We start from the raw sequence: 22,691 nt of genomic DNA on the forward strand, positions 1-22,691 counted from the left end.
TGGTCCATGGAATCGATCGCGAAGACTTTCGAGGCTCGATATCTCGTTGTCGTCCATCGTTCCTGGGGAGAAGAAAAAAAAATGAATCGCGCCCTTTATTGGTTTTCCTCCCTTTTCGGTCGGTGGAATACTACTTCACGCGCGATTCTACGAAAGCGAGAATGGGATGCCGATATTTCGCTTTAATTAGGCGCCATGCACCAGTCCAAGATCGGCTTTCTGAACAATGACAGATGATGAATGCCAAAATATTTATGAGAAAATTTTATATTCTGAAAATAAATTATAAATATAGGGAGGAAAAATATTGAGGAAAAGATATTTAAGTAATGAATAAAAGTTAAATAAATATAAGAAATAAAATAAAATTTATATATGTATATAAAATTTATATGTTAATTATTTTATCTTTATATATTTTATTTAGTTTGTATTTATTTTTTATCTATAATATTGTATATTGTTTGTCTCTTAAATAAAATCTATTGTTTGACAATATATATCATGTTTGTCCCTTTTTCCCTGTCTTCCCTATCATCATTACTTAAGATAAAACAGTGGTACAATAAACGTTATTAAATATAAACGCGAATGAATATTATGCGTTATATATTTTAGAAGCTGCATATTAGCCGGTAACATGAGTGGAATACATTCGCCGACGCCAAAACGATGTCTCGTTAGGGAACCCTCAATTTGACGATCCCCGTTGCAAGCTCATAGTGGTAATTAAGAGAACTCGTAACGTCATTGTCCCTTTTCCCTCGTTTAGGAAAAAATTAGGCGAGAACGTAACATGCTCATACAAATCGTAAATTGATTGCCTCGATTGTTTATTACTGAATGGACCCAGAATTTGTTTTTCTATCTACATAAATTAAAAAGAAATTATTTTAGTACAATTGCATAATATGATTTTTAATTTAATATTTATTGTTGAAATTAAATGATTTTTAATTTAATATTATTGTTGAAATTAAATTTTAATATATATTCAGATATTTAAAACATTTATAATAATATTACATAAATTGCTCAACGATGTTGTAACAATTTTGTATATTATAATAATGTTGCCAGATAAAATTAAATTACATTTTAAAACTCTTATAATAAAATATTAATTATGGTTAAAATAAAATAATAATTATAATTTTACATATAATTCTAATTTTCTAGATAAAGTTGTATTTCTTATTTTAGTTTTACAAATAAGATGTAGTATAAAAATTATTTTAATAATATAAAGTATATTATAATTATTTATATAAAAATCGTTCATTCTCTTTCGTCTTATTATATAAAAATACCATTTTTTCCTTAAATTTTTGGAAAAAGAAAATGATGGTATATAGTATCATTTAACAAAATTTGTTTCAATAAAATTTAATCTCATATATACATACAAATCATATACTCTATAAAAATCCCTTTGACCCTTCAACGATCCCTTCCGCAGATTTAATCATGCAGCTAAGGATCACGTCATTCAAGAGAATATCGCATTTTATTATAGTCGCTGGACAATCGAACGTGAGGGTCGTTGTCCCTCTACGAGAATCGAAGTATTAAAATACCTCCTTAGTAAAGGTAATTAATCGTAAAGGACATCATGATTGAGTTAGCAGAAATTATAGAAAATGTCTTTTCGAGGACGACGTATTATTAACTCTTCATTGTTAACGTTGTTTGCGTCATGATATCAATATTGTAGATGCGATATCATTTTATCGAATGCTACGAAATTATCAAATTAAAAAAAATATTCTTTCCTTCTTTTTTCCTGTTTTTATAACAGAATTTTATAACAGAATTTTATTATTTTATTATTTTCTATTTTTTCTATTATTTCTATTTTTCTATTATTATTATATTTTTATTATTTTATATTTTATCATTTTTCTCTCTCTCTCTCTCTCTTTCTATTTTTCTATTGTTATTATATTTTATTATTTTATTATTATGCTTAGAAATATTATCATGAAATTATAGTCAATTACAACAATTACCAATCGTAAATTGAATTTTACTGTAACAGAACTAATTAATATAATATTAAAAATTTTACCTAAATAAATATTTTATCCTTACATGTCTATTTCCTGTTTTAAGTTTTTTATTTGTTCTCAAATAAACAGAATATATAGAAATAGTATTAGATCTTTTCTTCTTTAAGGAACATTTACTAAAAAGCTTTTACAAAAAAGTATTCATAAAGGCAATTTCCTTAGCTTTCACCTCGTTAAAGTTATCTGTGAATTACAAACGAAAAGTTTCGACGAAGAGGGGTGGATCTGGTTTTACAAATTTAAAGCTAACAGTCTCCGTATGAATTGGTCCTTAATGTCACCGAGGTTTCCATGGGCTCTCTCACCAATTCTAGGAGAACTTTTATATTACGCTTAAATTGCTCGAGGCTGCCCTTAGCACACATCGATGGTTACTTTTTAATTAAAAGTTTCGCTTTTAGAGCGCTCTCGTGTCCGACGCGGTCTCACGAGTCCGACGACTTGTATGAAATGCATTTCAACGCTCAAACTAAAGTCATTCACGATTTACTATCGTCTAATAGGAATTTTAATTTTATAAATTTAATTAATGCCAATTTGCCCTATTTGCCCCGCAATTAAAATTTTTGTGCAAATGAAGTAATTTTAAAAATATCTAACTATATATATGTGTATTTTTCTCTCTTTTTAAATAAATTTTTGAAAAATGTTAATCTTTACAGTTTTCTAATATCCAAGCTAATTGAGTTGATTGCATTTCTAAAAAAACCGATTTTTTTAAACATTTATCTGTAAAATAATATGTAAATAAATTCAAATAGGAAATGAGCTAATAAAAGTAAAGTGCAATTTTTAATTAAAACGCAAATTATTTTTTTCAAAATTCTCCTTTTGCCTTAATCTTTTTTTGAACCGTTTTTAGTAAAAATTAAGACAAAAAAATTGACGAAAATTGAAATTATAAGTAATTAATTACATACAAAAAAAACGAAAAAAGTTATATTTGCGTTTTAACTTTTAATGATTAGAACAAAATTGTCTTCGAACCTCGTAAATTATATTGTTCTATCAGTTTCAGCCGCATTAAGATATAAATAATTCGAAATAATTATGAATTTGATAAAGAAGCTGGCAGCATTATATAAAAATTGTTTTAAATAAATTTGTAAACAAATCATGTAAAAATTGTTTTAAATAAATATTTCTTGGTGAGTTTCGTTTATCTATTCCAAATTTTTTCTCTAGTTTCTAAAAAAATTAGAGAAAAAAAACTTGAAATAGATAAACGAAACTTATCAAAAAATATACGAAAAAGAAAAAGAAAGATAAAGATGCAAGAACACAGACATCGGTTGATGTTCAGAAATAAAAAATATCAAGAATATTACATTTATACATACATGAGACATAACGTGAAGTGGAAAATAAAGTGGAAAAGCGTGAAATTTTTAAGTTTTCGCTAAATTTCTATGATTATTTCGTATATATACTACATACATTTCATGTCAAAAATTATAAATTGTGACTATTTTTTTCATCATTTTGTCAACATTATTTCAGATAGTAGTTGTAAAATAATGTATTAAAATTGCTGTAAAATAATGTATTAAAAAATATATGTAATTATTTTCTATAAAATTAATTAAAAGAAATAATACAGAAACAATAGAGAATGCTATTATTTCGTTTAATTATTTTATTTATTATCAATTATAATTTATTTTTTTAAGATATAATACTTCTAACATTATTAAAAATTATTAGAATAAAGTTATGTAATGTTATACCTCCACATATATCATATTTCTAAGGATTAAAATTAGTTCAAAAATCGAACATTCGTCGAATGGAAATTTATGCAACACGCGACTTCTAGACGATGAGATAAAGTTAAGGAAGAGCACAATAACGGAGAAAATGGAAAAGATCGTCGCGACGAAGCGTGCATAATTAATACCGCCGAATTAATTCGTTAGACGCGCGTTTCCGCGCGATCTCTCCGTCGAGATCCGCGTTTTTCAGTCGTTCATCGCTTCGCGCGGGCGGCTTTTCTCCGGGATAGATATGTCCCCGGGGGTGCCCATAGTGGCAGCGGGGAGCTCGCTATTAAACCCGTGGGATAAGACCTGGCACTTCACTTCACGCGTACGCTCGCTCTAATTAAATTATTCCGAAACGTAGAACCTACTGTGTGCGAACGGTCCTGGTTATAAGCTTTCTACGTACACACACATATAGTACATAGATACATAAAGCATATATACATAAACGTTTATGTATTGCGGTTACGAAAAAGCACTTGCACGAGAGGAAAATCACGTCTCTGGATAATTATTGAAACGTCTACTATTTATCGCGCTTAATAATGTGAAGAATATCTCATTATTAATAATAAAAAATATAAGATATACAAGATATAAGATAATGTTATTGTAAAATGCAAATTAATAATTGCATAGCTACATACATATGATATATTACAGAAGTATTTATACGCTTATTATTTATACACTTTTAAGATGTTGATGAAAAAATCGTTATTTATTATAAATTAAAAGCATAAGATAATGCTTCTGGGACATTCGGAAATGGATTTTATGCTAAATTTTTTGTATTGTATTATATATTTCTTTGTATACTTCCATTACACAAAATATTCAATATTAATACTATATAATGTATGATAATTATAATTAATATTGTATAATAAATGATAATATTATTATAACAAATGATAAAGAAAGAAAATATGTATCTTTTATTCAGATCATAGATACTATTCGTATGTGAGTTAAAGCTTAAAGGAATTAAGTAATATTTAAATTTTTTACTAAAATATTTATCTTCAATCCTGCGTAATGCGAAATTATTAATTCTCTCTTCTCTTCTCTATATTTTATTAAGACAACACAACTGTATTGAGAAAAAGTCACAGAAAAACGAAAGAAAAGGCGATATTTATAGATATTTATAAAAGATTTATAAAAATAGTTAATTATGAATAATTATGAATAATTAATTATTTCTATAAATAATGTTATTATTTGAGGTATAAATATATATATATATATACAGGGTGTCCGTAAATTTTCGACCTTAATGAAATAAATAAGTAGATTGGCTCGAATTAACAAGAAATGACCGGTATTGCTTTGGGATTGTCGCAATAATTAACGAAATATTAAATAAAAAAGATCGGCCAATCTGCGTGAGTAAAAGCGCGCGGCGACGAGAGTCGTCCCACCGTAATCCGATACTACGAACGCGGCGAAGCGGTGGGCGGGTCGCTCTCCGAGACATGATGGTGGTTTGCGATATATCGCAATACCGCGCCGAAAAATGACCCGTCCCCCCTTTTCGTGGCGAGAAAATGATGCGCTATCATTTCCACACCACCTTGCGGTAGATAGCATGGTGCGCTTTTTTTATAGTGGTTTCCCCCATAGGCCTATTCCACTCTCAATTTAAAAATTATTCAAAATGCCATTTACTATACGCTGAATATATCGTAAATGTAAAAAATTAATGGACAGTACCTTTACAAAAATTCGTGGTTGAAAATTCCTCGATAAAATGTATTGCACACGTTGATAATGTGATACGATGATAAAATTCTTCAAGAATCCTTTCTTCATCTCGTACACGAAGACGCACTGCTGGACCGGTTATCCCGATATTATGCACGACACTCAGTTTCACATAATTATTGCACAACACGTAAAATTGTACGGCCACTTGGTTTTCGTGCACGCCCGAGAAATGATTCCATGTAAATTGCGGCCGCACGATAAGTATTTTCTCCCGCTAGTCCGTATGCCACAATCATATCCGTATATTCCTGCAGAGTACACTTCATTTTCACTGGTAATTAACTGCGCGAACATAAGATTTCTAAGCGTCTTAGCTCTCGCACGTTGTTGCCAGACTGCGTACGCCAGCAGCACGCAACTACAGCTGAGCGGACATGCGAGTGTAATCATAGTGCGCAGGCGTCGAACTCACACGTACGCTTACACTCACATGTCCGCTCAGCTGTCAGCTGTAGTTGCGTGCTGCTGGCGTACGCAGTCTGGTAACAGCGTGCGAGAGCTAAGACGTTTTAATAAAAATCTTGTGTTTGCGTAGTAAATTAACAGTGAAAATGAAGTGTACTCTGCAGGAATATACGGATATGATTGTGGCATACGGACTAGCGGGAGAAAATACTTATCGTGCGGCCGCAATTTACATGGAATCATTTCTCGGGCGTGCACGAAAACCAAGTGGCCGTACAATTTTACGTGTTGTGCAATAATTATGTGAAACTGAGTGTCGTGCATAATATCGGGATAACCGGTCCAGCAGTGCGTCTTCGTGTACGAGATGAAGAAAGGATTCTTGAAGAATTTTATCATCGTATCACATTATCAACGTGTGCAATACATTTTATCGAGGAATTTTCAACCACGAATTTTTGTAAAGGTACTGTCCATTAATTTTTTACATTTACGATATATTCAGCGTATAGTAAATGGCATTTTGAATAATTTTTAAATTGAGAGTGGAATAGGCCTATGGGGGAAACCACTATAAAAAAAGCGCACCATGCTATCTACCGCAAGGTGGTGTGGAAATGATAGCGCATCATTTTCTCGCCACGAAAAGGGGGGACGGGTCATTTTTCGGCGCGGTATTGCGATATATCGCAAACCACCATCATGTCTCGGAGAGCGACCCGCCCACCGCTTCGCCGCGTTCGTAGTATCGGATTACGGTGGGATGACTCTCGTCGCCGCGCGCTTTTACTCACGCAGATTGGCCGATCTTTTTTATTTAATATTTCGTTAATTATTGCGACAATCCCAAAGCAATACCGGTCATTTCTTGTTAAGTCGAGCCAATCTACTTATTTATTTCATTAAGGTCGAAAATTTACGGACACCCTGTATATATATATATATATATATAATGATTTATTGTATTTAATTAACTCTCCTTTTATTAATAAAATTTATTTATTTTATTTCACGATTTATCATGAAAATTTTAAATTAATAAAATACTGATAAAAATTAAAATAAATTGAAAGATATTATTTATAATAATTATTAATAATTATTAATTAATAATCATAATTCTATAAATAATAATTATTAAATAATTATTTTTCTTTCTCTTCCTTCTTGTATGTAGAAGCTCCAATTCTTTGCCGATTTTCGCCATAAATCGAGACGAATCGAGCGGTACAATTGCCCTCCACTCTCGCATAGCGGTAATGGGCATCTCGTGATAAATATCGACTCGTTCGTTTGCCGTCCTATTTGTCAAGGAATGTATATATAGAAATACATATATACACAGGTGTTTGGCCGATCTAAAGGAGAGGAGAAAAGAAGAGACAAGAGTAACGCAGCGTATATCATATTGTATCTGGACGACGATTTGTCGTCCGCCATGCGCCTTAATGTTTTCCTTCATTCTTTTTGTCTTCTTTTTTTTCTTCGCCGATACGATCCGTCATATTGCGAATTTCGTCTCTGTCAAAGAGCGACAGCCGTCCCCGGAGGGAAAGAGCGAAGGAAAAATCATCCAAGCTCACGCGGAGGGAAATCGCGTCACGTACGCAGTGACGCCCTCTCCTCCATCCACCTCCCCTTTCGACCTTCTTCCGCCTTTGGTCTTGGAGCTGATTGCTTTTTGAATCGGAAAATCTCGCGCGCCACATTGAAAACGCGAAATGACATGTCTCCTAATTCGGCTAGGATTCGACAAGAAGGGAGAAAAAAGGCTTCGCATATTTTTTCAGATATTATTTTTCAGCTAAAAAAAGAAGAGGAGAAAATCTCGCTTTTAAATTATTAAGTGCCAATTTTTTAACAAGATTTTTTATTAATTCTTTTCCATTAACGTTTCATTAAAACTCGCTCTTTAAAATATTAGGTCATCATGTTTTTTTTCTTACTAACACAATTTATTTTAATTTTTATTAATTTATTATTTTTATTAACAATTTATTATTAAATAAATTAAATAAATTTTAGTAGTAAAGAGAGAATTAATTAAATACAATAAATTATAATTTTATGCTTCAAATAATATATTTGTGAGTTATAAAAAATTTGATCCGTTTCTGATCACTTTCTGATCACTTTCATTGATCATAGCTCAAAAACAAAACTGACATATGAATCGTGTGAATTATGTGTATATTTGTGCGAATTTCGCATTGTCATGCGCCGATATTTTTCTTTACAAGCGAAAGTTCATTGCATGGTATATTCGTTGAAACACTAGAATATTAGAAACGTGGAGAAAACAGTTAACAGTTAACTGCATAGTGTACATACCATTGCGATTGCAGTTATATGCAATTATCTCGCTAGGAAAAAGCTTTTGTAATTACGGGATTATAATGTTAAAATATATGAAATATTAAATCATTTAATATTTGTGAAATGTCTCACTATGACAAGGTTTTCATTATAAATATATTTTTTACGTTTAATTTTAAATACGCATTGAATTACCAATTACTTTACTGTAGCGAGATAATATTTCCATTTTACTACAGCCGTAATTAGTAAATTGCAAAATTAGTTTTTCCAATTATTTTATAAATGAAGACTTAATTTATATCTTTTGCTTACTTTTTTTGACAAATAACAACTTACTAGTTATATTATAATTTAGACATTGTATGTAGTATTATGTGTATGCATAATATTTACCTAGCTACAATGAAATATGATTAATAAAGGAGAAAAAGAGAGAGAGAAAGAGAGAGAGAGAGAGAATCTCTTTTTTTGTCTGAAACATAAACAAAGACTAACATTGTGTAAAGAAAGCAAAGAAAAAATATTTATATTTACTCTGCACATATGCACGTATCATACCGTTATTGATTATAAACATACTTTTTTTATAAAATAGGAAATAAAATATCTTTCGCATCGGTAGATATTTTCATCGCTTATATGGTGTACATGTATGAGATGATTACTTGACAGCACACTCGTCTCCCCATAATTTTCCCTTTGCAACCCTTCCGCTCGTTCCAGCAGCACTATCATGCGCTATCGAACAACAGGGAGGAAGAAAAGCTCTGACGGAAAGTTTGCCTGCAGAAAAACCCGTTTGTTCGAAAATGACAGGGTAGACGGTTTTTCGTGATCTCTTTACGACCCTTTGAGCTGCGACCATCTCTTTGACTGAAATTTTTTAACATCCCAGCAATCCCTTCCTGCCCCTTCAATTTTTGTTCCGTATCTTTGGTAAATAAAAGACATAGACCATGATATGAAAAATACATAGAACTTAATTAAAACTTTTCTAATGCGATTATATGTATAACATATAATCATATATAAAAATTAAAATTAATATATGAAATATATATGTATATATATATATATATATATATATATATATATATAGTTTAATAAAAATTAGAATTACAAGTGTTAGAGTTTAGAAACATTAAAATTTAAAATATTTAAAACTAACAATTATAATTTAAAATTTAGATTTTCTCAAATTAATTTAAAATTAGAAATTAATATTTAAGTTTTTGTACAGAGAGAAAAACAAAAAGAAATTTAAATTTAAAATTATAGATTAAATTTAAAATTATTAAATATTATTTTTACTTTATAAATATTACAGTAAAAATATTATGTTATAAAATATTATAAAGTAAATTTTCGTTAAATTAAAATTATAATTTTCTAATGTACAATAATTTTCTAATGTACAATAACTTCACAAAATTTTTCTTTCTATAATTTTTTTTCTCCACATTATTGACGAAAAAAGATACTTTTATATGCTTATTCAATATTTTTCCGTATCGAGTTTTGTATTTTTTTATACTTCAAATTTTTTGTTAGACGTGAAATGTATGATTAAAGTTTTGACAGTTTATGATGAGAGCTGCACTTTCAACAACTCACTTGGATCCAAACAGCGAATGACGTGTGTAATCCTTTGAATTTATACTTTTATGAAGTCTGCAACTCCCATTCCACTATCCGCTGCCCACCGAGAAAGGTATATTTTTTATGTCTAGGGTCTATATTTCCGAGAAACTTTGAAGATGAGAAAGTTTGCGCGATTTTTTTCCACACCTGAGTCTTCTAAGGCTTCTAAGGATGTTCACATTGTGGAAATACTGACAAAATGCAAAAATTTATTTTTAATCTAAATACTATCATAGAAAATATCATAGAAAATATATATAAAGCGTCTAATAAGAAAAATATACAATTTGCAAGAATTGAAATATTTTACACCTTCATACATATATGCAATAAAAATATATTTATTAATAAATTTTTTTTCTATTTCCTTATACAATTGATTTTCTGGTTTTGTAAAATTCAAGATTATTTATTCAAATATGATCGTGTTACTGTAATAATTACCACATATTATTATATTATTTGTGTAACTTGTATTATTTATGTTATTATTCATAATTTTGTTTTATTTATTATTATATTGAATTATCGTCAAATCTATTATTATATAGTCATTTTTTTTATTCTCCTCACACTTCTCTTATATCAACTATAATCTCTCTCAGTTTTTCGTGTATGTATGTATATTCGGATTCCATTCATCTCAGCATTGATCCATGCGGCCGGCGGCACTTCTTTGGGTTGAGAGAGTATATAGATATTCTTAAGTCGTGAAGAGAGCGCGCGCGCGGGTGGCTGGATTAGAAGGAAGGTTGTAAAGGGGATCGACGTCGCGAGGCAGCAAGAAGCACCACCAGAGCGGAAGAGATTTGTGGCGAGGGCATGGATTTTACTGGCGCGAGCAAGCATCGAACTCGCTCCCCCCTCGCCTGACGAATCCTTCCGTGAGAAAAAGTTATCACGCCGGAGACCGGAAGACAAACGATCATTCGTAAAGAGCCTCGCGCCAAATTGCAAAAAGCTCACGAGCTCTACAATCGAAAAGATCAAATCAAAGCGCGAGAAAATCATTTTTTTTCTCTTTGAATAATATTAGTGTTTTTAAAAGACACGCAATCGAAAGGACCTAATTAAAATTCTTATCCTCAAATTTTTAAAGGTATACATTCTCATAGATTGAATAATATTTAATTGTGATTATTTGATTGTGATTATTTTTCCATTATATATTATATTTCTCGTTATTGTATATGTGTATATATATACAGGGTGATTCAAAACCTGATGTCTTTGAAATATGATATTTTTGAACAAATTCTAAGACTATTTTTCCTCTTGAAAAATTTTGTTTAAAGCTTAATTTTTGAATTATAATAGAAAATAGTTGGCTACTCACAAGTCCGATACAACGGGCAGGCAGGGACGGCGTCACGAGACAAATGTTCTCCCGTTTCCCCAGACAGTCAATTTTATTGCACAATAATATATAATATATAATATAATATTATTAAATATTATGTAGAAACTGCAATAATTTGGACAAAATTTTTCAAGAGAAAAAATAGTCTTAGAATTCGTTCAAGAATATCATATTTCAAAGACATCAGGTTGTTTTGAATCACCCTGTATATATATTAATATATATACATGAAAAATGTAACTGCTTATTTTTTCCTCGAAAATTGACAAAGGAATATAAATTTTTAAATTATCAAAAAATTGTGGAACTTGGCTTTCATAACATGTGTAAGAGTACATTGACTTCAAAGTTGTAACAGAAGCTTTACGCTGGACAGCATCGAAATTGCATTGAATCAGGTGGTTTCCGGAAGGTTAAACAGACCGACCGAGCGCGAAAAGCATTTACGATTTCCACTGTCCGAACACGAAAGAAACTTTCGCGCACCGCCTGAAGAAAAAGCTTTTATTGCCACCCCATTCGCGAAATGTATAGCAATATATATCGTGTAAATTGTTCAATCTACATATATTTAGTAAAGTAATCCATAATATTTCTTATCTTTAATATAATCTTTAATATCTCTTTCTTAAAAAGATTACAAAGTAATTATAGTTTAACTCTTTATTAACCTATTTTCAAAGTTACATTTAATTTTTTTATATAAATATAATAAGTATGATATAAACTGGGTCGTATATAAAGAGAGAAAATTTTTTTCTTATGGACTCAAATATTTTTCAAGCAGCCGAATATTAAATTAAATTAATTAATTTAAATATAAATTTAATTTTAAACAATAATTATATCATTTAAATTTTTCTTGAAGTAAAGTTTGAATTGATGATTTTGAGGTCTTGGAAGAAGTCCAATACATGGCGAACGCTATTAAAGAGAGACGGCATGCGTAATAATTAGTGCGTATCGACATTGCCAACGGATAAATAATGCATTGTATTTTACAGCGTAATTTTCAGGTCAATATCTACACAACTCGGCACAATTTTCGATACTTTCGACACAAGATATCGATACAAAAACAACTTCCACATAAACTGACTGTTATTACTTAATCCTTATTATTTGTTCATGATGACGCGATTTAAATTTTGATTTGTCTGCTCTATTTGTCTGTCATATTTATTAATAAATTCCTTATATTTTTTATATAATTGATTTTTTATTTTGCAAATTTAATATTATTTATTTAAATATTATCGTTTTATTATAACAATTATCACACTGTTACTTGTATCAATTTATGTGTAGTTTATGTTCATATTTTTCTTCTCTTTCTTCTCTTTCCTTTCGTATCAATTATAATCTCTGATAAGATAATAAAATATATTTATACTTATAATAGAGATATACTGATAAGTGAAATATTGTATTTTTATCATGAAGAAAAAAAGAATAATATCTATTTAAAAATTCGTTTTTCTTCTAAAGATGCTTATTTCAAATAAACATTTAAAAGTATTTATTTAACTTGTTCAGTTATATATATGGTTGCACACTAGAAATATATTTTTCTCCTTTGTAAAGACAACTATTGTACTTTAATAAAATATTTTCAACACTTTTAGTTTTTTCGTTGAGTTAATTTTTGTTTGAGCAAATCAAGATGATTATATTTATTATGATAATTGCTCTACATTAATATAACTGATAATATTAAACTGATAATAAATATTAAGATGTCAAAAGCTATAAGAGACAAACGCGGATGATCGTGCGATAATTTCATTTTCTGGATAGCTCACGTCAAGAGCTTTCCAAAACACTATAATTAAGTTAGTTTTCATTAAGTACTTTCCGAATTATGAGGCTTGAAATCATTTCTTAATTTTACATAAACCGTAAAATATCTTGTAAAATATTCACTTTTCGATTATCTTATCTTAATACTTTTATGTACAAAATAATGAGAGGAATCAATGGTGTAAAAAAAAAACATAGTTGTTTTTAAGAAAAAAATATGTAATTTGCAATTAACAATTACATATTTTTTTAAAACTATGTGTTTTCTTTACACCAATTGATTCCTCTCATTATTTTATACGTAAAAATATTAAGATAAGATAATCGAAAAATGAATATTTTACTAGATATTTAATGGTTTATGCAAAATTAAGAAATGATTTCAAGCTTCAAAACTCGAAAAGTACTCAATGAAGAAATACTTTATTATAGTGTTTTGGAAAGCTCTCGAGATAAGCTACATGAATATGTAATAAAAAATAGGGAGTTCCATTTAAGAAATTGAAGGTGACCTTTACATCACCTTCAAATAACTCTCCAAGGTTAAATCATTACCACTATCTGATGGCCCCCTTCAAGCCATACAACTTTTGTCTGAAACATTTCTTTCTAAAGTGCATAGTTTATGAAATATTCGATCGGTCCGGGACTTTTGGGACATCCTGTATACAATTTTGAATATAATAGACATTTTCCGTTTGTACGTATTGTTAGTACACACTTGAACTAATTCAATTACACTTAAATTAATTCAATATTTTTGATATCTATTTTTCAATAATATCCTCGATGTATCTGTTTTTTTGTTCCGAGATGATTCTTGCAAATCTTCCCTTATTTTCTCAACAAATTATTATTGTTATACATATTATTACGCATATACAATTCGAATTGAAGCTAAATACATATTTTTGATATGAATATCAAATGATTAATTCCACTTTTCCGTGACATTCGTTAATACTCTCCTCCAGCAACGCTGAGGGGGAGGAAGGATGACAGGAGCGTCCAAAACGTAACAGATGCCCGCGACAATGTCGGTCTATCTTGGCTGGACCGGTTCGGAGCGGTCGGTACGGTCCCTATGGTGACGGTCAGTAGAGGCGGATCGAGCATCTCTAGAATGAAGTCTGCATGACGCGCCTGCGCATTTCGACGTACCTAGCCTATCCTCTCCCTCCCCCTCCCACTTGTCTACCACCGCCGCTCTTTCGCGACGCGAAGGGTCCCTGCGGCCGCCAGTCACTGGCGTCGTTTCCGTACCGGTTTACGTGTCGTCGCGACGCTGGCAGTGCGTCGCCGACGGGCGTCCACGGCGCGTCCCGTCGTCGCCGTCGTTTTCATCGTTGCGTTCGATAGTGCGTGAAAAAGAGACGGAAAAAGAAAAAAAAACGAAAAAAAGACGATTGTGCTCGATTCGGTTCGATTGATCCGGGGTGACGTCACAATAGTACAACGAGAGTAGGTTTCGATATCGGGGCCCCTTCGTGGCCTTGGTCTTCTCGGAGATACGACGATGATAATCCACTCCGATCTATAATTTACGTCGGGTTGCGGATTTTAGTGAATTATTGGTTGCAAAGAATATAGATAGATATATTTATATTTATTTTTTTTAGATATACTTCTTGTCTTTCCTGGCTTTGAAAGAGGTCATGAACTTTAGTGTTTACGATATAAAGATTGCCAGGCATACATTTGCTTTTTTTATGAAGTAGAAATTACATCGTGCTTACTCCGATATTTTGGAGTAAATTAAGTTTTATATTTTCTTACATCGTGCTCACTCCGATATTTTGGAGCAAATTGAGTTTTATATTCTCTTTTTATCGTAATATCAAATTCATTAAATTTTATTATAATTTATTTTTTTATTTAATTATAAAATTTATAAAATTTTGATGAGAGGACTATATATTAGATTTTTTATGTCAATCGATATTTTAGATTTCTTTAACTTCTAGGCTTTACGTTGTCATGATGATTGCAAACGATGTTATTAACGAAGATTATATGTGAGTCGTTAAAGATTAAATATCATAATATATTGAAATTTTATTAAGGCTACGACTATGTTTGAAAGTTTCTGCGGAAACGGAAGCAGTATATATTGACGATAAGAGGGGGATAAGATGGGAAAAAAGTGGTTATTGCGTTTCAAAAAGAAGACATCCATAAAATTCGATGGGAAGGAAGAAAAATTGATTTAGATTGTTCTTATCTAGTTACATATGATACGATATCGTATTTAGAGATGTCTTGAAATGAGTAGAAGATTATGAAATTTAGAAGATTATAAATAAATCTTGATGGATATTCCAATCGTTGCAATAGATCTGTTTTGTTTTTTGGAGTAGCATTAGATTATTTTACGAAATAAATTTATCTTCTGATACTGAGAAAAAATGAAATAGAAATAATATAGATCCGAATGACTGAATTTAATGTTCTATTTTGAATATTCTTGCTCTTGCGAAGGTCGCTAATCATACGACGAAGGTTGAATCATACGACGAATAAAAAATAAATTTTATCAGGTCAAAGTCTATTCGGTCGATTATTTTATTTAATACAAATACAATTGATATATTTATATTGAAAGTCGGAGAAAAATAGAATATTTCGATAAATCGCCGATATTTACGAAAAAAATTAATATAATAATATAATATAATAATGTAATATATAAAACATACACATCTTTCTTGCTTATATTACACATATATTGATTTACAATTTTTCAATTATCTCAAATCTTGTAATGCACTCTACGAATATTTAAATATATTTAAAAGATAGATTAAGAAAATTAAGAAGATAATTAAAAAATTCTTAAGAAGATAAATATTTGTTCAAGGATTTGATATAAAAATTTTTCAGACAAATATTCGTATTTTGTTTAAAATTTTTTTGCACTTCGATATTTCAAATAATCAAATTTATTTAGCAACTATTGCAATAAGCGACTTGGAGCTACATATAAGAGAGATCCGCTGTTTCTAGAGTTACATCGTCTGTTTAATATATCTAAACAGTTATCTAATTTTATATAAAAAAAAGTGCTGTGTCACACATAAAGTATCTGCAGCATCACTTTGAAAAACGCTACGTTATTGATTGCGGTGATTTTCGCGGTAATGCGACGGAGGGGAAATTGCTACTGTCGTTTTCGCGAACATTACGTGCAGATCGTTTCCCGCTGCTGCGATCTCATCTTATTCTCGCTACGTTGGTTTTCCGATTGCGTATTCGTCTTTATTGCCCGTCTATTTTCTGTCCGAGGACAGAATATACGGTATGTAAGAATAGGACCCGGCGCGATTTTATGATATCGGAAATACACTACGAAGGTCACATCGAAGAGTCCATCGAAAAATTTAGTCTCATTTTTTAACCAACAGTTTCTTTTACAGACTTGAACAATTTAAATGAGTTTGCAATTAACAGTAGAGTTCCTCTTGATCCATATATTTTTCTCAGATTAACATTATATACAGGGTGGCCCCGAACGTTCTAGCCAGACATTGAGATCTTATAGAAAATTTAATTCTGAATAAAAAATTTCCTATAAATATGGGTCGAAAAAATGCTTCCTTAAGAAGTTATCGCTCAAAAACCTCTGATGAAGGAAGAGCAAAAGGTGAAAAGAAAATGAAATAAAAAAAATGAAACTAAATAAATTTCTTGAAAAAAACGATAAAAATGAAAAATAAAAATCTTTTTCTTTTATGAAAATAAAATAACTTTTTTTTTTAACTAATATTTTAGTAATAGCACGTAATAGTAGAAAATGAATAAAGACATTTTTCTTTTTATTTCATTTTCTTTTCACCTTTTGCTCTTCCTTCATCAGAGATTTTTGAGCGATAACTTCTTAAGGAAGCATTTTTCGACCCATGTTTATCAGAAATTTTTTGTTCAGAATTAAATTTTTTATAAGATCTCAAAGTCTGGCTGGAACGTTCAGGGCTACCCTGTATATTGTCATATTGTTTTAATATATTTATGTTTTAGTATGTTATATTATTATATATTACATATTATTTTATTCTTTTTTTTATATAATATTCATATTACACTTATATTGCACTTATTTTATATAGAAATAATGAATTATAATGCCTATATATATGTCGATAAAAAAATTATTATTCATAATTATTCAAAAACGACGCTATATTTGATCGCGATGTGAATTCCTTCATCAAGATATCTCGAATGATTTTGAATAATGCAGTCACGATATTTTTTTGTTCTGGAAAGCTCTTTGATGTGGAATTCGTTCATTTATTCGAATGAGACGGCTGTTTCGTATGATTGAGCATTAAAAATTGGATATGGAAAAAGTTGTTTGATCGTTTATTAAATCTACACGAATGATGTTTTATCTATATATATATACATATATATAGAAATTTTATTGAGAGAGGAAATTTTATTTTAGAAAGTTATTTCTTTCTAAAGAGGAACAACAAAATTTTGTATCTTCTGCAAGAGAAGATAAACATTTTTTTATTCCTTTAAAAAAAAAAATATTGCAAAGAAATTATTATGAGAAGTTTGAAAGAATATAAAAAATTGAAGATTTATTATCATTGTTGATTAAATAAGAAAAGAAATAATCTTTATATATTGTGTTGATTATTTGTCATATTGTGTTTATTATTACATATGTATTGTTTGTTAATAGAGCAAACACCTTTGAACTATTTATTAAAAATATACATATATTGATAGATAGATAAAGAAAAAAACGTGTTAAAAGAAAGAAGAATGTGTTATGTTTTCGTCTTTTTAAATTAAAAATTTTTCAATAGAATCTTCAATAGAAAATTGAAGTTTAATAACGTAATAAGTAATTATTATATAAAAGAATTTTATAAATACATATTAAATTGCCATCACTTATTATTAAAAGCAAAATTAGAAGATCGAAATTTTCCCCTAACTTTATTTTTCTCAAAAAAATCTGAATTCTAATATTAGTATTTTAATTCTAATATTAGTACTTATCTAAATGTAGACATACTCATCTACTTTTTTTAATCTTTATAAATTTTATACTCGTAAAACGGAAAATTTTTTTTAATATTATTTTGTGTAGCTCTCTGAATTTTCTTGAATATCAGAATTTTGAGTTAATTATATTTAATTAAAAAATTCCAATAAATTATGTTTAAAGCATAAGCAATTAAATACAGATAATCAGATTTATTTACCTCGTAAATAATTCGTTCATTTGTTACTGACCAGTACAAAACGTTAGATGCGAAGTTAGATGGGAAGTATTGCTTTTATTGCTGATGTGAATTGCACTCGTTACAATCAAAGTATGATAAAAACGACTTGAAGGAAATAACATGATTTATAACCAATCGCGATGATATTATCATTTCGACTCGATCAAACGAGCAAATTTTGTTTCAAACTATTTGTATTTTTATTTTATCGAAGAGTTTATATATTTTCGAAGTGTCTATAAATTTATATATATATATATATATATATATATATATATATATATAATGTCATTACATTTATATATATCTTTAAAAATATAGATACAAAATATAAAAATACGTAAATAAGAAAATCAACTTTTTTCTTTCTTTTTCCTTTGACTACTAAAAATGATATACTAATGAATCTTTAGATTTGTCAGGAAGCTATGAATCAACCGTCTTCATAAATTCCTGGAAGAAGATGCGTTCTTATCGCGAGTGAAATACTTTTATCATTGGACTTATCATAAATGGCAACTGACCTAGCGCGATTAGAATGCAATAAATTGATAAATACAATGTGATCAATCATTGCCGAGGAATATCGCAATATTGCACTGCTTATGCACAGTTTCATTGTATGGAGACAATGCGAAAATTTTGTTTACATAATTTAAATTTTAATACAATAAAAATTTGATTTGATGTTTAATTTTTTTTCAAAATATTAAATGTTAAAAAGCAAAAAACAAAATTTAAACTATTTTTTTTAATTAGAACGATTATATATAATTTTATGTTTACAAAATTATCGAATAATAGAATTATTTGGAAGTTCTCCAAAAAAAAATATAGTATTTTAGACATTGTAAAAGTAAATTTTTCGCGGTTGTCGTATTGCAAAAAATGAAAATATAAGTATTTGAATTGTCCGAGATGCTTTAGGTAATATAAATAAGTCATTCGGATCGTATCATCTTTATGTTTGAGTTTAGAATGCGAGAGATTAATAATAATGCACGATGCATGAGTAAATATTCGAAATGACGAGAAGGACGCCATGTCTTGTTTCATTTCATATGCAGTGACATAATATATTTACGTTCTTCCTTTTTTCAGTATTTTCATATTTTGTATGCCACTGTTAGGATTCAAGAATGACCAAACAAGAAAAATGATGTTCTTATTTAACGATAAGTTATCAAGTAATTTAAAAAAAAGATAAAGAAGGGAGAGGAAGATATGATTTATTACTGTACTTTCGCCTATATAATCAATCAAGTATAAATAACAAATAACAGTATATTCCGGCTTGTTAGATATAATGTTAAGTATTATTGTGAGACAGATGTGTAATGTGAAGTACTTCATGACATTATTCACATTATTTTTATTTTAGTTATATATATTTTCTTAATATTGTATACAAGCGATAGTAAAACGTGAATTATGTTTGATAATGAAAATTATATTTTCGTACGATACAAAAATTGAGCAATTTATAAAAAATATATTTTAAATATACAAAATATATTTTAATATATAAAACATATATATTTATGAAGCTATTTTTTAATGAAAATATGTATTATTAATATATTTAAAATATTATATAAAATATTTAAAAAAATTTATACTTATATGTAATAATTCCTAAAATATCATGAAAACATTATACGTTAAAAAATAATCGGAAATTCGACGAAAACGAAATATAATTGGCTTAAAACGCTAAAAGCAAAATTTACTTAATATAAACAAGTGGATGAAATATTTTTGCCTTCTAGATCGAGTAAAATTTCACACAGATAGTGTGAAAATAGTGTGAGATTCTAAATTAATTCGCCCATCGATCGTCATTAAGTCTCACCGAGATTGCTGATGTTGACATCATGTCGGACTTGCGAAAATGAATCGTGACTCTCGATTGAGCAGCGAGCGAAACGATCAATCACTATTAGAATTTTTTCCGCCGATGAAAGTAAAATTATTGAGAGACGTTGGCATACGTGTCATTTCGACGACTGTTCGTGCAAAATTACATTCATATCAAAAACACATACACATGATGTATTATAATATTTCGAATTATAAGATCAAAATTATAATTATTGTTTAAATTATTGCTAATTATTAAATTAACAATTGGTATAATACTGTGATTTCTACAAAGCAAATATTTTTTTGACGTTAATTTATTCAGTTCTGGTCTCTTAAGATTACTCTTGATGATTAATTTACAACAAAAATTCAAGGAATATATGTGTATGTGTGTGTGTAATATATATGTATAATATAGTATGTATTTATGTATTTTTTTTTTTATTATCTAGCAAATTAATTAGTAAATAGAATTTTGTTGCAAATTATACATTTTCTAAAAATAGAAAATTTTATAGGTTTTATATATTTATACATATTATCGAAACGCAAACAATTCCATAAAATCGATTTTATATCTTTTATAGATTTAAAAAGATACGAAATATAAAGAATCCATATAAAATAGACAATATAAAGCTACACGAATCTAATCACTCGGTCATTAGTAAGCATAGATTGGAATCCAGACACGATTTCGACTGGTTGAAACCCAATATCTTGCATAATGAAAAATATGTACGAAAGAGAGAAATTGCTGAGATGTTTTTCATCAAGAAATTTAATAATTTAATCAACCTACAGAAAGGCACAGATAGTTTAAACAATATTTACGACAAAGTAATAAAGGTCACGTAGTTCAGTTTTCATATCGTTATTGTTTAGTCTCTTGACGAAGTCTCTCACAGACGCATTAATTTCTCTCGAATTCAAATTTAGTTAAAAAATAACGTGTTTTTTAATGTGACTTGTGCAATTTACAAGATTATCATCCATGCCGTCTCCTGATTTTTATTACATCGGTATACTAAAATTGTTATAATTTAATTCGTTGAGCGTACTATATATTTAAACCGTTAATTAATTTAGTATCTTTTATAATTCTTCCAATGTATACTTGATAAGGACCACAACCATATGGTCGAAACGTCGTACTAATAAATCAATTTCTGGCTAGTTTGGTCGATTATATTTCTTTGATCCCCATATAAAATAGCTTTTAATAAAAGAATAAGGCATTTATATACTTTTTTATATAATATTCTTTTATAATTTATAAATATAATAAAATTTAATTAAATGTAAAACGTTTATATTAATAAATGTAGTTAATAAAATATAATTTGATTTGATAAATTATATTTTATAATTTATTCATAATTCATCATATAATTATTTCATAATTTATCAAATCAAATTATATTTTATTAACTACATTTACTAATATAAACGTTTTACATTTAATTAAATTTTATTATATTTATAAATTATAAAAGAATATTATATTTATAAATTATAAAACAATATTATATAAAAAAGTATATAAATGCCTTATTATTTTATTAAAAACTATTTTATATGGATTCTTTATATTTCATATCTTTTTAAATCTATAAAAGATATAAAATCGATTTTATGGAATTGTTTGCGTTTCAATAATATGATCTTTCATGATATTATCGAAACGAAAACACTATTAGCTCTCCGAGTTTTACTTTAATAGGATCGCACAATTGTATTCGCGGCTTTTCGATTAAATATCGAAAAAAACGTGGGATTTAAGATAAAAGTAATCTCATTTTTGGAACTGCACAAACACAAAAATAATCGAATAGTTCCCAACGCGAATCCTTATCGCTTAACTAGAAAGTTTCGGGGTGTCATTATAAATATTGTCAAGAAAGAAAACCTTGAAACGCAGCGAACGAGATTAAATCTTTCCGGAATCTTCCACAATATTTGAGTCCAAAATAGCGACTATGCAAAGCACTTAATTCAGTTTCCATTAAAACTGAATTAAACCAGACAAATCAAACTATACAGATATTGCCATATGTAATTAAGATATTAAATTAGATACTTACACAGAAGCTATTGTAGAGAATGATACTTTCTTTTAATTGTAATTCATTCAATAAATTTGCAGCAGAACTTTTCTAAAGAAAATTTGATAAGAAAATTATCTAGCCACACAAAGCTTATTTCTAAATTGTTTTAAATTCATGTTTCTAATTTTATAAGAAAAATGGTAATTTTTAAATTGAAAAGTCGAAAGCTTTATGAAAAATATTGATTTAAAATTGAAATAAAAATTTTAAAAAATACATATACAATGCATGATATCAAAATGGAAAACTGTAGAAAATTTTGTAATACATAAGCTCTACAAAGTTTTTAAATTTAAAAAAAACTTAAAATATGAAATTAAAATACTTTAAAGAAAAAGAAATAAGCTCTTTTTTTA

The 22,691-nt window shown here is 28.7% G+C and overlaps 1 protein-coding gene across 8 annotated transcripts in view; it reads left to right on the forward strand.

Moving 5' to 3' along the window:
• Positions 1-22,691, forward strand: part of LOC105250573 (protein sprint) — a 142,255-nt gene that overhangs the window by 76,082 nt on the left and 43,482 nt on the right. The window contains exons 1-2 of one of the 8 annotated variants that reach the window (XM_025406861.1): positions 14,159-14,585; positions 15,089-15,139. The exons of 6 other annotated variants lie outside the window; for them this stretch is intronic. The gene's annotated coding sequence lies outside the window, so the exon portion shown is untranslated. Of the gene's footprint in view, positions 1-14,158; positions 14,586-15,088; positions 15,140-22,691 lie in introns of those variants that run through there. One more of the 8 variants, XM_025406860.1, reaches the window with a different exon arrangement.

This window comes from Camponotus floridanus, unplaced genomic scaffold, assembly GCF_003227725.1.
Source record: "Camponotus floridanus strain SB8 unplaced genomic scaffold, Cflo_v7.5 scaffold159, whole genome shotgun sequence".
Classification (NCBI taxonomy): Eukaryota; Metazoa; Arthropoda; class Insecta; order Hymenoptera; family Formicidae; genus Camponotus; species Camponotus floridanus.